The sequence below is a fragment of the Zonotrichia leucophrys genome, chromosome 1 (genome assembly GCF_028769735.1).
Source record: "Zonotrichia leucophrys gambelii isolate GWCS_2022_RI chromosome 1, RI_Zleu_2.0, whole genome shotgun sequence".
Classification (NCBI taxonomy): Eukaryota; Metazoa; Chordata; class Aves; order Passeriformes; family Passerellidae; genus Zonotrichia; species Zonotrichia leucophrys.
The window spans coordinates 109,263,788-109,279,984 of record NC_088169.1 but is presented as its reverse complement, the minus strand read 5'-3'; the positions used below and the strand labels follow the sequence as shown (position 1 = coordinate 109,279,984).

The 16,197-nt window shown below is 36.8% G+C and overlaps 1 long non-coding RNA gene across 3 annotated transcripts in view; it reads left to right on the top strand.

Moving 5' to 3' along the window:
- LOC135443231 (uncharacterized) overlaps positions 1–16,197 on the top strand; it is an 89,862-nt gene that overhangs the window by 23,820 nt on the left and 49,845 nt on the right. The window contains exon 1 of one of the 3 annotated variants that reach the window (XR_010438906.1): positions 13,535–13,663. The exons of the other annotated variants lie outside the window; for them this stretch is intronic. This is a non-coding gene — a long non-coding RNA (uncharacterized LOC135443231). Of the gene's footprint in view, positions 1–13,534; positions 13,664–16,197 lie in introns of those variants that run through there. 3 annotated transcript variants of the gene reach the window in all.

Genomic DNA, 16,197 nt, shown 5'->3' with positions numbered 1-16,197 from the left:
CCCAAAACTCTCATTTGTAACAAGAGGTGATGGGAAAGGAGGGAAATAATAAATAATAAAAGCAATCCTCTCTGCCCTGAATACTAAGGTGAGCTCTTGCCTTTCTCAAACAGGCTGTTCTATATAATATGTATTCTTAGAGAAAATATTTAAACTGTGATTTTAAATTCATAGTATCTTCCTTGCATGTGGATTGATGAATTGCAAGTTCATGATGCTACAGTGTTCTAAAAGCACTTTCACAGCATACTCATTTTGAAGTAATATTTATATTTACAATGACTTGTGTTATTACAGCTCAACTATTCAAGTATTGCGATAGTCTATAAAAGCACAGCATTGAATGGTTGGTCAGTTGCTTCATATCTAAAATGTGAAAATAGTAAAGTGGCATGTAGACTATTTTAAAATTATCTCCAAAATATTTATTTAAAGCCATTTAATGAATTTGCTGTTGCCTGTGGATTCATCAGTTTGATATATTGCTCATATGGAAATCCATTTCCCTATAATTCTATAATTAATTTGGGGATTTAAATTTACCAGCAAGCCTTAAACGGGAAAAATGTAATTACTTTGCTGCTATAGCAAACCTACACATTTTTTTCATGTCTACTTTTAAAACATCTTGTTTAATTGATTAGGATGGATTATTTGTGGACAGTGCCCACTTAAATATATGATGTATGTTTCCTTTTAGAGTTTTTCTGTTTATCAGGAATGGAAAAGTATAATTAGGCAGTGGTCTAGCAAATTCTGTAATATGCCATCATGTTTACTTGACACAGAATAAAAATGAGCACGCACCACACACACCCTCCAAACAAACAGAAAAAACTCCCCAAACAGACATGTTAGAGTGGTAAATTTAATTTACTTTATCACAATTTATAAAATAGTCTGAAAAGAACATTTATGTACTAAACTTTAATCCATCTTAAAATCTTTAGCTAAATAATGAATATTCTGCAATACCTTCATAATTAGGTAAATTACTACAATACGTCTGGTTTAGCTTTTTCATGATTAAATGGCCGGTTTTATTTCAAAGTACAGATACTTTGTTGTTGTTGTTTCTTTGTATTTATTATTAATAGAATGCACAAACAGGCTTGGATTGTAAGCGTCTGAGTTTTAAGTGTTTATTAGGGTATATTTATATTAACCTAAATAAGACATAATTCTTATGTTAAACTATTATCACCATAACTGCTGTCATCATTGGTGTTAAAAAGGCAATTAGATTTTTTTCTTTCTCATAGCACCAAAATAAAAATAATGCTTATAGCTAGCTAGATTATTATACTCTGCTTATTCTTGAAATATAAATGTATTGAAAGTACTGTTGGACTGGTAAAATGAGAGTGAATATTTGCATCCTATTAAAACTCACTTTGTCCTGAAGAATCAAAGCTAATAATCGTGTTTTTAGTTCCAAAATATTTTGTCAAGCAAGCACATGCATTACTTTAAGTAGAGTTTTAATGTCAAGAGACAAAAATGTCTTAAGTGTTGCAATGGTTCTAAAAGTGCTTCTTTAAATAAACAATCTGGTCATAAAATGGTAAGCACATTGCAATTGCTGCTTCAATGGTCATTAATGCCATTATAGAACCTAGGAAGTTATTTATGACACAGAATACTGTATTGAAAAGACTCTTGCCTTCATTTGTTGAAAAATCTCTCTAGTGTTGACACACAGGATTTTTTACTATCTGCTTTGCTTTTGATCATAGCAGTGGAAACTCTTTTTTATATCTACAGGTGTACATATGTATATAAGTTTGTGCACATTTATACAGATATTATAAACATTTACACATAGATATGTGTACATGAATATTCTTTTTTTAGCATTTTCTATCTTGAATGCAGTCAGTGTGTCAGACCTCAATACCTTTGGTTTCTGTGGTTTTACTCCTTGTAGTACATAGCCACTTACCTTAAAAAAAAATCACCACAATTGCTGCTGGAATTCCCTTTTGTGTGGCTGCACATGATCCTGGCTTGGTTCAGAGAAGCTCCTGTGCTATTTTGAGAGATAAGGATAAGCTGATAAGCCTTCCAGCTGTTCCGGTACAAATTATTTGTGCAAAAACCTTTCATTCTGCCTTCTGTAACAAGGACATCCTCTTTCTGCTGCAATCCATTTAACTTATTGTAGGGACAGCTAAAAGGTAATTTGATCATCTTCTACAAGTATCTACACAGGAGGAATGCTTTTGACAGTGAAGGACTCTTTACTAAACCTTTTTTCTCTGCCAGATATATTTCCATTACTGAAGCTAGACAAATTGAAATGTAAAAAGAGGTGCAAGTTTAGAAAAAAATATAATTTTTATTATTATTTTTTCCTTTAAACAATTAGCAACAAGGGCACTTAACATTTGGAATAATTTTTCAAGTGAGGTCACGCACTCATTATGTTGTGCAAACTTTACAAGGCACTTGGAAAGCTTCCAAAAGGTGTGGTATAATTTTAACCACAAGGTTACAGGTTTCTCACAGACATGTCTGAGTGAGGTTCAATAGCAGGAGGTCAAACTCCTGGCTCTCGGTCATTGCTGCAAGCCCACAAATATTAATCTTTCTCTCAAATTACTCTTGACAGATGCTGTCATGAGCTTTTCCATGCACTTACATCCTGAGGCAAAACTCACAGAAGACTTTGACATCAATGGGCTTTGGATCTAATCCACAGACAGCTAGTTTTTTCTGGAAAACCTTGAGTAAAATCGCAGTTAAAAGTTTTATACAAGTATTACTGTGGCAACCAAGGTATATTACAGCTGTGGCATTTTGACAGAATTAGAGGGACAAAATACATATTTGAGGAAAATAATAAAGTCATCTTTATCCCCTCCTGTAGTCTCTCAAATTCAGCAAGTGACATAGCTTTTGTTTTAAAATATTAAAAGTCATCTCTTCATAATGCTGTAAAGGAAAAAATACATGCTTGTCTCTTGAATACAAACCTGCACTACATTAATCATGGCATGTTGGCTTACCCAGTTATGTTGACTATTTTGAAGACCTAACTGGAGCAATCTGTCAGTCAAGATCAAGGTAATTTTTATATCCAGATTAAGGTCTTTTTTTTGTAAATGTAAAAGAATAAAATTTACTCAACAGACTTTTTAGGAAAGATGAATTTCACTTTGGTTAAAAAGAAGATAAATTTAGTAAATTTAATTTAGTAAATTTAGTATGCAGACTATTGTGAAATGTGTACAGTGGCATTGAGTGTCAAGAGCACTTTGTAAGCAGATATGAAGTTTGTGAGAACATTATTACCAAATATTAGTTTGTACTCCTAGCTCAAAAATTGAAGTTTTTGAGCTCTAGTAGAAATAATAGTGAATTTAAATAAGCTCCTTGAAATACAGGATTCATGCTTGGCATCACTAGACTAAGCTTCACATTGACTAATCACTAAAAACTCCATGAAAGCAGAAAGAAAAGGCAAAGTCCCTGCTGAGCACCATGAACTTTTGAATCCCTGAAGAATCATATGCATTGCTCTATACACACACCTGAAGTTATATCTTCTCCTTTCCTGCCTCCTCAGCTTTGTCAAAATTCTTGTGAGATTTATTTCTCTTTTTCTACATTCAGAAGTTAATTTCTGCCTTCTTGCTCATCTGTCCAATATCTGCCACATTAAACTTTTCATTATTATTGCTGCAGGTCCTAATCTCGAAGCTCAGCCTGACTGTGTCTTTCCTCACATCTCCTTGTATTGACTGATCCTTCTTTTAGGAAGCAATTTTCTCTCTTACACTTCTCTTTTACATTTTCTTATGGCACATCTCTGAGAGTCCCACCACGTGTGCAATCCCTCTGATGAATGTACTTATCTGGAACTCGGGGTGAGCTGAGAGGTTTTGTTTGTGGTGGGTAGGCTGAAGTGGATGCATCTGTGGCACCATTGATGTAATTCCAAAGCAGATGGAGAGCTTGTGTGGTGTGATCCTGAGCATTAGATTTCTGCTGCCCTGGTCTCTGTGATCTGCAGAATTCTGTGTTACATGGTCTGTGTCAGGGCTGATGAAATAAATCTTGTAATACCAAGAGCAATTCCCATGTCTTGTGGTGCTAAAAGTGCTCTTATGCACCTTCATTCTCCAAAAAAACCTACTTTTTGCATAGGTGAAAGCACTGGCCAGTGACAGCAGAGGCCCCTTAAAAAGAACATATTTTCCTTTACTCTTCATGTATTTGGTAGCTTGACTGATCACATGCTTTAAACATTCTCTTAAAAAAAAAAAAAAAGTTAGCTTGTTTTCACAGCCAAAACTCGTACTGAGCTTTGTTAATGTTCCTGAAAGAATATCCAGATCACCCATTTCTAAATGATCTCTTTTAGTCATGTTTTCACCATGGTTTCTTCAGACTCGGAGGGGGAAAGGTGTTTATCCCTTCATCAAGTGTTTCATCTTGGATGTTCTTGCTGAGATTGCAATTCTTTCACTCATAATCTCTTCTGATGTATGTAAAATAACTTGTCGGATTTTTAATTTTAGAACACTAATCAAGAAAAATAGTCTCTATAGCCTGAGAAAAATAATCCATCCTTGATTGACTCTTCCAGTAGCAGCTATTTTTACTGCAGCAGCAGGTGGTTTAAGATTCTTTGCAAAATACAATGTCCAGAGAAAAGCACTCCATCCATCTTCCTTCACACCACCAAACAAACCCACATAGCCAGATGACTCCAGCCCCACTGTGAAATAATTTTAGCTTGTCCACTTGTTATCACTTGAGGTTTTCCACTGATTTCACAGCTGCATTCCTTGTATCTCCTCCCTGCACGATACCATAAGGTCTGCTCCAATTTATTTATTTAGATTTTATGCACAGGGATAAGTTACAACTCTTTGATACAAAGCATCTCATTTTCCAGGACACCCCACAGATATTAGCAATTACACTGGAATACAAAAGCTTTTCATCCAAGCAAATAATTTGTTTTCTACTGAAGAATGTAAGATCTCACCTCTGAAAAGGAATTTTTTTATTGTTGTTTCTCTCATAACTGTGAATGACCTGTGAGACCCATCTGGTCTTTCCACAAATGAGAGAATGAAAGCCCTTCAAGGGTAAAATATTATTTATTCTATGAGAAAACAATTTTAAATTAGAAAAGGAAAGTGTTTGACTTTATAACACTGCGTGTGTCTGATTTGAATCACTCGCAGCTTGTACTAATACACCCTCTTAAAATGTTATATTGCATAATATCTATGTGGAAAGTATAAAAACCTTTCTCACCAGTAAGCAATTGCATATGGTCTGAAAATTAATCCCTCACTGCCAGAATACATAAATAGAAATCCAGATTTGTTAGTGGGCTCCAGCTGCTTTGTGCTTCTCAGGCAGTGCAGAAATAACCATAGACCCAGCTTAAGCGTTCAGCTAAAGTGGGTTTAGGGCTGCTTTCCATTACCAAAGCAGTGGAAAGCAACTGGAGGGGGCTCGTGTATTTGGCCTGTTCTGCAACCCAGTGCCACAATCCATGCAGCACAGCACTAACAGCCTAGCTAGGATGCTTCAGTACTTTCCAGCTGCTGACTGCTGGGATGCCTTTGTGAGCTGGGAACCTGTGATTGCACAGATGGTAGGCGGGAGGAAAAAGGGGAGAGGCATCAAGGTATTAATGTTCTAACACAGTGGAACTGTGTGTCCTGAGGAAATTTGTATGAATAATGTAGTGCAGGTCAGATAATGGTCAGTCCTGGCATGAATATACACAACTATTCTGGGAACTGGAAGTCTTGCTCGTGTTCTGTCTTTGCTGGTTTATCCTGATCTGCTTTATGTGTTTTGAAATTGGTGCAGAATTTACAAGGTCAGTTATTATCTCTCAGCTGACACATGAAAATTTCTTCAACAATTTATTTCATTCTCACATCATGCTATGTATGTCCCTGGTACTTGTAATTCTGTTCTGAGACCATTTTGGTTTTGTAGCCCATTTTTCTGTAATCCCAATATTAAGTTGCATATTCAAAATAACGAAAGAAATCCCAGTTGTCCATGTGAATCACCTATAAATGATACCAGAAGAAATCTAACAGATGGGGCATTATTTTCTCCATGCGGGAAGAAATCACTTTTGGGTTTCTTTCCAAACTATCTGACGTAGAGATTATGTAGAGGTGGAGGGTATCACCTGCAGCAACATAGACTTGCATTAGAATTAGGGGTGTTTTAGCTAAAAGCATTCAAGCTGCGATGCTGATGTACCAGCAGTTAGGGATAACACCATGCCAGCTGTCCAGATAAACTGTGGAGTGAGATTGCATCAAGGACCTGAGTTCATTACCTGGATCTGCATCTTTTTCTCCCTACTCCTATACATTAGGTGCCTATGTTCAAGGTCAGCTCTCCTATGATGCTTTAGGAAACACCTGAATGGCGAGAGCTGTGAGAAGCCTTGTCTGAGGCCTCTCCAATGGAAGCTATGAGGAGGCAAAACTGGAGAAAGTGGTCAAGAGATGGAGAGATGGTGGTTGGAGCAGCCAACACCTGTACACCTGTATCATCTCCCTGCTGTGAGCATAAGGACACACAGCACCCTTAATTCTGGTTTTACAGCCTGGCTGATGCAGCATGGACTGCACTAAAATAACTTGGTTTCATTTTATCGTCCTAAAAATCTCAGTACACAGTAGCCTGGTACAGTTGACACAAACTGTTATTTAGGATATTTTTCCACAATGGTCTATTATTTTTAATGACCAACTGTTGATGACCTTATGGATATTTCTGCATGACTGGGTACAGCTTTTGATGGAAAGAGGTTTAAGCTGAAATGCAGTACCTTGCCTCAGTCCAAGACATCATATGCAATTTCCACAGCTGAGCTGATGCAGGGAACCTTGACAATCTGTCATGCCATGAGATATATCAGAGCCTCTAGGAAACAATGAATTCCAGACTTTCTGATAAAAGTACTTTGGGCCTAATAGTGTGTTTACAATCAGAATCCTACTTGTGGGACAATCTAAGGCTACTTAGAATATTGTAATGACCAATAACTTGGAAGAGAGCTTAATTTAAGTTCAAAAAGAATACTTACATTGAATCTAATAATGTATTTGTTTTCATCAGTAGCACTTTGTTGTATATAGATCCTAAGGAGAGAAAGGATTACATTTTTTCTCAGGGCAAGCTTGTAAAATACCTCTTTTTAACTCTTTTACATGTAGTAAACTCTTATCTACTTATAGTAGATCAGTCATATATTATGTTACTTCAAATTATTATTCTCAAAATTTAAGTGATCAAAACATATTATTTTATTTTTTTGGGGACATTGGTTAGAGAGTCTGTAACTCAAAGAATGATTTGTCTGCAAGGGAGAGCAAGCTACCTGAATTGCTTAGACTGTACTACCTGCATACCTGTATATGTATATATAAATTTTTCAGAATAAGTACATAGTAAATTCTTTAGCACAGCCTTAGTGTTCAACTTTTTACATAGGACTAATTGGGTTAAGGTAATGCCTTGCAGCATCCAGACTTGTGGTCTTTTTTATTCTTAAATACTGTAAAATATTAATTCTGCTTGGAAAATTTAATCATATGTGAATGAAACAGCCAGAGAATTCCAGCAGCCATATAACCATTAATCCACAATAGTAGGGCTGGAACCAGTACAGCCTTGATAGGCTATTTATTTTATTTTTGTTTTCCCCACACATGGAATGCTTGCTGGTGTTTCTAATTAAGACAGCTTCATCCTTTTTGTATCTCTTGCCCAGCTCTTTTGACCTCTGCTTCAAGAGCAGCCTGCCAGAGATGGAGAATTTGTGCCTATGTCATCATCTTAATCAGGCTAATGCATTGCAAGGAATTAAGGACTTTATCATTTCTCTGGTACTGTTCAGCTTACTGTTATCGATATTTAAAGTTACTGGAAAAACTATGAAACTCCCCCTTAGGGAAAATTGCTTATTTTACTCAACTCTTTTGAGACAAGAGTTGCATATTTTGTAACCCACCAACTCTTTCAAGATGTGTTATCTGTTTGGCCTGGGGGCTTGGTTCTGGAATAATTTATGACATTTTTAAACAGAAAAGAAGTTTAAAATAAAATTTAAAAATACTAGTAAATCAGTTTACCATAAAAATCTGAATCAGTCTGTATTTGTTACTTAGTCTTCAGGCTTCACATTTGTTTCATTAGTGCTCCCCTTCCCTTTTCTAGAGAGACCTGCTTTTGATTTACAGTCGTAACCTTCTGTCCTGCACCAGCTTAGCCTTTGAGCCATTACTTTTTCATTTTTAGCCTTGGGCCAGCAGTTTGTAACCTTTGTGTCTTGCATCAGTGGTATTCAGCCTCTTGTAGTTTACAGCAATCATGTAGCAATGACCTTATAAACTTTCTGTGCCTTTCTCCTTCTTGAGTGTTGAAATTCACATCTAGCATGGCAGTGCATTGTTCAGGTGCTGCTGGGCGCTCTGTTTTCAGCAAGAACAGGTTCTGCTTCAGCACTTGCTGGCCTCTTTCTCTTGGGTTTCCAAAATGTGTTGGAAATAAAATTACTGAGGTAGCTCCCTCAAACCACTGATTTACATACAGGCTATGCTCATCTTCTTTCTATCATTAAATGTTACAGCATTTATAGAAAACTGCCACCAGCATTCAAGGAGATTTTTTTTTATCCTTTTTTTGTTTTGGGCCTTCTGTGGTCTTTGTCAAGTAGGGAAAAAGTGGATGTTTTTATCATTAAAAAAGGCAGGAAATAAATCCAGCATTTATAAATTCAGGTCGAGAAGAAAGCAGCAACAAACTGGCTCTCTTTCATGGCTTTGCTGTTTCTTTCATTCTGTTAACTCCAGACTGTATCAGGTGCAGTTTTCTCTTTTTCTAACTGATGAAGAATTCATTTAAATATCAGAGAACAACTCAGCACCTGTTGGGTTGAAGCCATATTCACCTATCTTACCGATAGATGTTAGAGAAATAGGTTTTGAAGGAGGAGCTAGAGGGATGATCCATAGAATAAGGCCTTGGAGGTGAAAATGCATTCCATGGCATGCACAGGTGAAAGGATTTGCCCATTTGTCCAAGAAATCTGTCAGGGATCCATCATACTGCCAGTAGGATTTTAAATTATAAACAGCATATCAGGCTTGAAGGTAATAACAATGCATCACCCTCCTGGCTTTACCACTTGCTTAAATCTAGAGATCTGTGATAAAAAAGAAATAATGAAAGAAAAAAACCTAAGGCAACCTAATTTCTTTTAGCATAGGTGTTATATCAACAATTCATATTTAAAGATCCTTCAAAATTTCTGTTATAAAAGGAATTATAGTACATGCTTTATAAAATTTAAAAAAGGTCTTTAGGTTCCCTTTGCCTTAATAAATTTTCTTCAAAGTTATTTGTTGCTATTCTTAATTTAGAATTTTACTTTTGTCCTAAAATTGAAAAACTACAGAGAAGTTTTTAAATACCTTCTGGTGTTTCCTGCCTGCAGTTTAGCATCACAATTCAGAAAGTTGTCTTATTAAGGTATCTGTACTGTAGTAGGTACTAGGGTAACTTACAGCTTTAGAAATCCGTTATTTTCAACTGAATATAAATTTCCATATTGCTCTTCTCAGTTAATTGTTTTAAGAATGCTCCAAGTCTAAACATCCTTAAGAGGATACTGTTCATCAGATGAAAAATGGCTTGATTATAATTTTGTGTAAAAAGATTAAAATAGATATCCTTCTGCCCGCTCCCTGTTTTGTAATGTTTTACTAAAAATGCACTTACTGCTAGTAGTCTGAGTGAACATGAACTCTCATGAGCTCACAACACTTGGCTTCACGCTTCTTTGTTGTAATTTTATTGTGGATTTTTGATTTCCTCAATGTATATTCTTTAACTGTTGTACAAAACCTACTGACATTTTGCTTCATAGAGAAATATTTGCTTTTTTAGTTACTGCTTTGTATAGTTGATCATGTAAAAATACTCTAATTTGCTTTGGTTCTTCTTGTGTGACATTCTTATTACTGTGGGGGTTTTTTTATTTTATTTTTCCTCAGCTTTCATTCTTTGGAAAAGGCTCTTTTGTATTTCCTGGTTTCTGGGCTTTTTGAGTTAAAAATTAAAAATCACATGATCCATCTAGCGATACTCAATTGGATTTAAATGAGTTACAGTAGATTTAGTGTGGGGGACTAAATCAGCGACACCCATGATCTGAGTCTCAGGGCATGGTGAGCTGTACACAGAAGAAATCAAAAGTTTCTGGTAGAATGTTTGCAGTAATTCCTGATCGAGCTATTCCTTTTCAGACTAAATGGCAAGAGTGAAGTGAACCAAAGACCCCAAAATTTCTGTGGACAAAGGAAACACCATAAATATCAAATGTTTTTGTCTGTGTATGCAGATATAGTGAGTCTAATTTAAAATCTTTGCTAATTCTTAAAATGGCTGCTTTTAGGCCCATTATGATGACACACTTTTTACACCTGTGGCATTTTTGAGAATGAACTGATGCTTTCCATGGTTCTTACCCAGCCTATGCTCCTTCTGTATCTTAAAATTCTCATTGTTAATCTCCCTCCTAGTCCAGGAATGCTGAGTGCTTCACCAGGAGGAATATGGTCTTTAAGGTGAAAAATAATTAATTCTAGGAGATACTGGAACTTAATTTATGTTTTTCCAGAACTGTATACTTTGCTTTTCCTTTCTGGGTCTGCAATTCCACAGAGGCAAAATTTGCCCAACATGCAGTATTTTACATATGTTGGATGTATGTTCTTTAATATCCCTAAAACTGGTTTTGTTCAGCTCCTGAGGCAGATTTCCTTTAATGAACAATAATTGGCCAGGGAAGAATTTATCTGGCTGAGGTCTTCTGGTTTCATCATCTGCTGGTACTTTCAGGGCCTTTGTAATTATCTAAGTGCACATCTCTGTTGCTCATTTTTGTCTAGGGTCAGAGTTAACTCTGCACAGGAAGGTCACTTATTATTGCTATCTGTTAATTACAGATAAGTATCAAAACTACTATAACAGTGGGCTGCATGCAACACAACTGCTCAAAACTAAGATAAAACTAAAAGTAATTAGGTAATATTCACCTGGTCATTAAACAATTGCTATCACAGCTAAACAAGTTTAAACAAAAGCCACGGGCAAGTCAAGCCAAATGAAGCCTGACAAATCCAAAGGCTGAGACCTTGCTGGGCTGATGCAGTCCTAGAATCCTATTGTTAACCATAATAATGCTTTATTTACTGGATTTGCAGGCTGCAATGCTGTGTGTGAAAAGAAATGGGTGTGCTCCTGGTAATAAGAAAATTCAGAAGTAGAATATTACATATAATCTTGTCTACAACCCTTTGGAGGCATGGAAGGTGCAGCAGGTCATTCAGAGTGATAAAGATTTACACATGCTTTAATATTCAATACACATTTTTCATCTTGTTGTAAAGATGCTTTCCTGTCTGAAGAAAATGCGCATGATGTCAAAAATCAAATAGTGTATAATGTTCAACAAACTTTTTTTTAACTGATTTATTTACAAAATATGCATTTAGTCTCTCAAAACCTTTTGGTTTTTAGATTAAACTGTGTTTTTTGCTATAATATAGCTTAGAATTTACTGTCATTTTAGGGAGGGAAAAGTCTGTATAGAGATAAGTAATAATTTAATAACTTGTGACTGAGTTTATTCAAAATATTTTTTTCTGAATATTCAGAAATAGTTTGATTGCCAGAAGAAGCACAAGGCAGTTGAGCTGCTATACAATATTGCCTTTCTTCCAAATCAAAAGTGTGTGTAATAGACTTCCCACTTTCCTTGTTCCAAATCCTAGAGAGTTTTAAAGATTCAAGTTTTAGTTGTTCATGCAATACTTACCTCCCACAGTTTTTAATCAGATGATATAACATCAGTACTTGTAGAATGTAATTTGATAAATATGTATTTGGTTATTTCCCTGTATGTGGCATAAATGTAGTGTTGTCTCACATTTAAAATTATGAAATTTGCTACTCTAATGACCAGGGAGTCACCCATGTTTGGAAAACATATTGCAAACAGATTATATGTGATATACAATTAAGTGAGATCCTTTTCTATTCTTTTGTAGTGAGTAGCAGAATTTTGGAATCTGTATGGATTAGAACTCAAGTGTCATCATGCTGGAGAAACTTTTGAGATTGTATAACAATCATATGCAGTACAGAAGTTACTGCAGAAGAAATATTCAGTGTTAGTAGAATCTAAATCAATATTCATGGATTATCATGACAGTGAAAGTGCTATGTTCTGTAGAAGTTTTTAAAGTAAGCTGTCTGAAAAATAGCTTTTATTTCCTGCTGGATGGGTATCTGGTTCTTGTGACTACTTAGGGAATGTTGACACAGCTTTGGTAACAAGCTCTTGGGGTGGGAGCCCAGATGGTCGCGTGTAGGTATTGAAGAGCTGGCCACTGAGCAGGCACAGCTGGTATCATTTTTCCTGGAGGAAACAGCAGCAGCAGGAAGAAAAATTTGCTGAAATTTGGTTTTAGTTAGCAAATTAACTACAATTTTATCACCTCACTGTTTTGAAGTAAATTAAGTAACACCCAACACAGTACTAGAATTTTACTGTTGTGCCTGGTATGACATTTGTTTCCAGGAGGAGAGGAGAGCCTCATGGTGGTGGTGGCTTCTGCCTTTGCCTCAAATGTGTATCCTTAGTGTCCTCATGAAAAGAAACGAAGGTGCCTGGGAAGTGCTTTTTTAGGGAGTTTAGAAACATTAAGATCTCCTCACAGAGAATTATAGTGCCCATGAATGTTAATCAGCCTTGAAAGGGTATTAGCTAAAGGTATGATCCTCTCCATTAGTTTGGACAAAAGAAACAGCCCATTTCTCTAATAATCAGAATAGTTAAACTTCTGCTAAATTTGTCTACAGCTGAAGTACCTGTTGGTTCTTGTTTGAGGATGGTTTGCAGACAGGTTTCTAATTAGTAAAATGCTGAACAATCTTCTAAAACACATGTACTAACTATACATGCTCATGGCTTTTTTCTTCCAGGCATACATCCTTGGATATGCAGTTGGACGTACCCAAGTTTTGTATCTACTGGATTTAATTCATAGAATACCCAAAGGACAGCTGGCTTAAAGATTTTTTATTTTTATCCTAACAGAGTAGATTTTAACTAGGAGCAATGATTGCTAAATTCATTCACTGTGATGAAACTACAACAGGAACCAAGTATTTCCTGATTATCTCTTACACTGGCACTCAATTTCCTAGGTAATCTGGATTCCCAAAATCACATCAAAGCCTAATACAACTCAGGACACCTTAAAAAGAAAAAGGACTGTATAAGTCTGTGTTAACAGGCAGAATCTAGTTAAATCATACATTTTCTATAGGCATTTTTTATCTTTGTCATTGAAGTGATAAAAAGATGATGGTAAAAGAACATTTGGGGAATGAAGGATTTTTTTCTGCCTCAAGATTAGAGCTTTCATTATGTTGCTCTAGGTGGGAGAAATTTAAATGCAGATGCCGTTGCAGACTTAATCTTTGCGAAGACTGGATCAAAGGCAAATTAATCTGTTACACAAGAATCACCAGACACTACTTGGTGAAAGGATCAGTGCTTAGGCCTCATCTAGTCAAGTTTTGAATACCTTTAAAGGTAATAATTTCCCAAGCACTCTGTGTACCTGTTTTAGCATTTGACCTCCTTTATTGTGAAAAGATTTTGCCAAACAGCTAGTTGGATTTACCCTGGTGGTGACCTTTGGGTTCATTGCCTCTTATTCTCCTCCTGTGTTCCTCTGAGAAGAGTCTGTCTTATGTTTCCTCTTGGGACAATGTTGCCCAGGCCCATTCGTGACACTCCACTGCACTCACTCAATGCCAGTCATCTTACTGGGGAGCCCAAACTGGTGGCAGTAATTCAGATGTGGCCTCACAAGTGCTCAGGAGGGGAGGGATCACACTCAGAGACCTGCTGCCTACAGTTTTGGTAATGCAGCCCAAGATACGCTCATTTCTCTCTTTAGGATGGGTTTTATTAAAGACATCCTCTGTAGTCCAGGACCATGCTAAGATGCATCACATAGGCTGGAAAAAGCCATTATGGTTGTGTCTGTCGTGTGTTATCTAGGTTGTCTTACCTTCTTTTTTTTTTTTTTTTTTATGGCTAATCCTTTCTGGGTATTATATTCACTGAAAGTTGCCATTCATAACTGTGTATTCCTGTCTCCCCTAGAGCTTCAATGCTCAAATAAATTATCAAGTCAGGTCTTGCAAATTCCTCAGAGATTTCATAAGTTGATGTGTGGAAGGGAAAGAGGAACATGCAAAGAAAATTTTATTACAGGAAGAGGTACTGATGTTCAGTACAGTCTAATACTTGAGTTTGTCTTTAGCTTTCCAGTGGAATTTCTTGGGATAGAATGCTTCTGAAAGCCTTGTCCTTCAGAGAAGGTTGGAAGTCATTCTGCAATTAGGGGTATTTGTTATTACTCCAAGTTCTTTTCCTCAGTAGTAAGGTTATCTTTTATTTGCAATCTGCTTACTTAAATCCTCTTTTGGGTATGTAGTATCACAGCCTTTCAATCTTTGCTCTAATGGTTTGTATGCCCAGAAGATTTTGTCAGAACAGAAGGTTCAGTGCTTTTACTAGCTGCAGGTTACTCTGAATAGCTCATGGAAAGCATATATGTGATATCTGTCTCACAATGAATAGGCTCTCTCAGAATAATAAAATCATTTTAATTCATTATTTTGCATTTTTAACCAGCATAGCAAATATGGTAATTATCCTTATAACCATATGCTGGTTGATGGCTGTTCATTCTTGAAAGGGGATGCATTTTAATGAGTGCTAAAATAATTTGTGCGCATAGAGGAGTTTGAAAATTTGCCTAGCTCTTTGATAGCAAAAATACTCAATAAACACAATCACAGAATCACAAGGCTGGAAGAGACCTTCAAGATCATTGAGTCCAACCCATTCCCTGACAACTCAACTAAACCATGGCACCGAGTGCCACATCCAGTATTTTTTTAAACACATCCAGGGATGGTGACTCCACCACCTCCCTGGGCAGACCATTCCAGTACTTTATCACCTTTCATGTGAAAAACTTTTTCCTAATATCCAACTCATATTTCCCTTTATGCAGCTTGAGACTGACCTCTCATTCTGTCAGTGCTGCCTGGAGAAAGAGCCCAACCCCACCTGAGCACAGCCTCCTTTCAGGGAGTTGTAGAGAGTGATAAGGTCACCTCTGAGCCTCCTTTTCTCCAGGCTGAACAGCCCCAGCTCCCTCAGTGGTTCCTCACAGGGTTTGTGTTCCAAGCCCCTCACCAGCCTCTTTGCCTCTTCTGGATGCATTCAACCATCTCAACATCCTTCCCAAACTGAGGGGCCCAGAACTGGGCACAGTAACAATTGTGCTGGCTGAAGTAGAGTTAATTTTCTTCACAGTAGTTATGAGGGGACTGTGTTTTGGATTTAGTCTGGAAACAGTGCTGATAATGGAGAGAAGCTTTCCTTAGTGCAGAGCAGGGCCTACACAGAGCCAAGGCCTGCTGCTTCACCTCCCCACCTGGGGGTCTCCTAAGGGAGCTGGGAGGGGACACAGCCAGGACAGCTGACCCCAAGTGAATAATAATAAAATAATAATAATTAATAATAATAATAGTAGTAATAATAAGTGTATGAAGGTGGAGGAAGCAGCAGGAAGGAGAGCAAGTTCAGAGTCATGGCATTTATCTTCCCAAGTCACCACGGTGTGTGATGAGGTCCTGAGGATGGCTGGATGCCTGCCCAGCCATGGGAAGTGGGGAATGATCTCCTTTTCTTTGCCTTCCTTGCATGCCTAGGTTTTGCTTTACTTGTTAAACTGTCTTTATCTCAGCCTATGAGCTCTCACTGTTGGTCTTCCCATTCTCTCCCAGACACAAAGGGAGCAGCTGTATAAGTTTTAGATGCATGGTTTAGATAAGTTTTAAACCATGACAAAGCTTTTTGTTGGTTTTTAATGTGAAATATATGTGGTTTATTGAATGGGCTAAATCAACACAGGTGCTTTATTGAGTGACCCTAAGTTATTTTTATACATTATAAAATTAAGTTTGAGGTAAGAGTAATCTGTTTAATTGAAGAAAATGGCAAGGTAGGTTTTTTTCATCATGGACAGCATAGCATAACTGTTC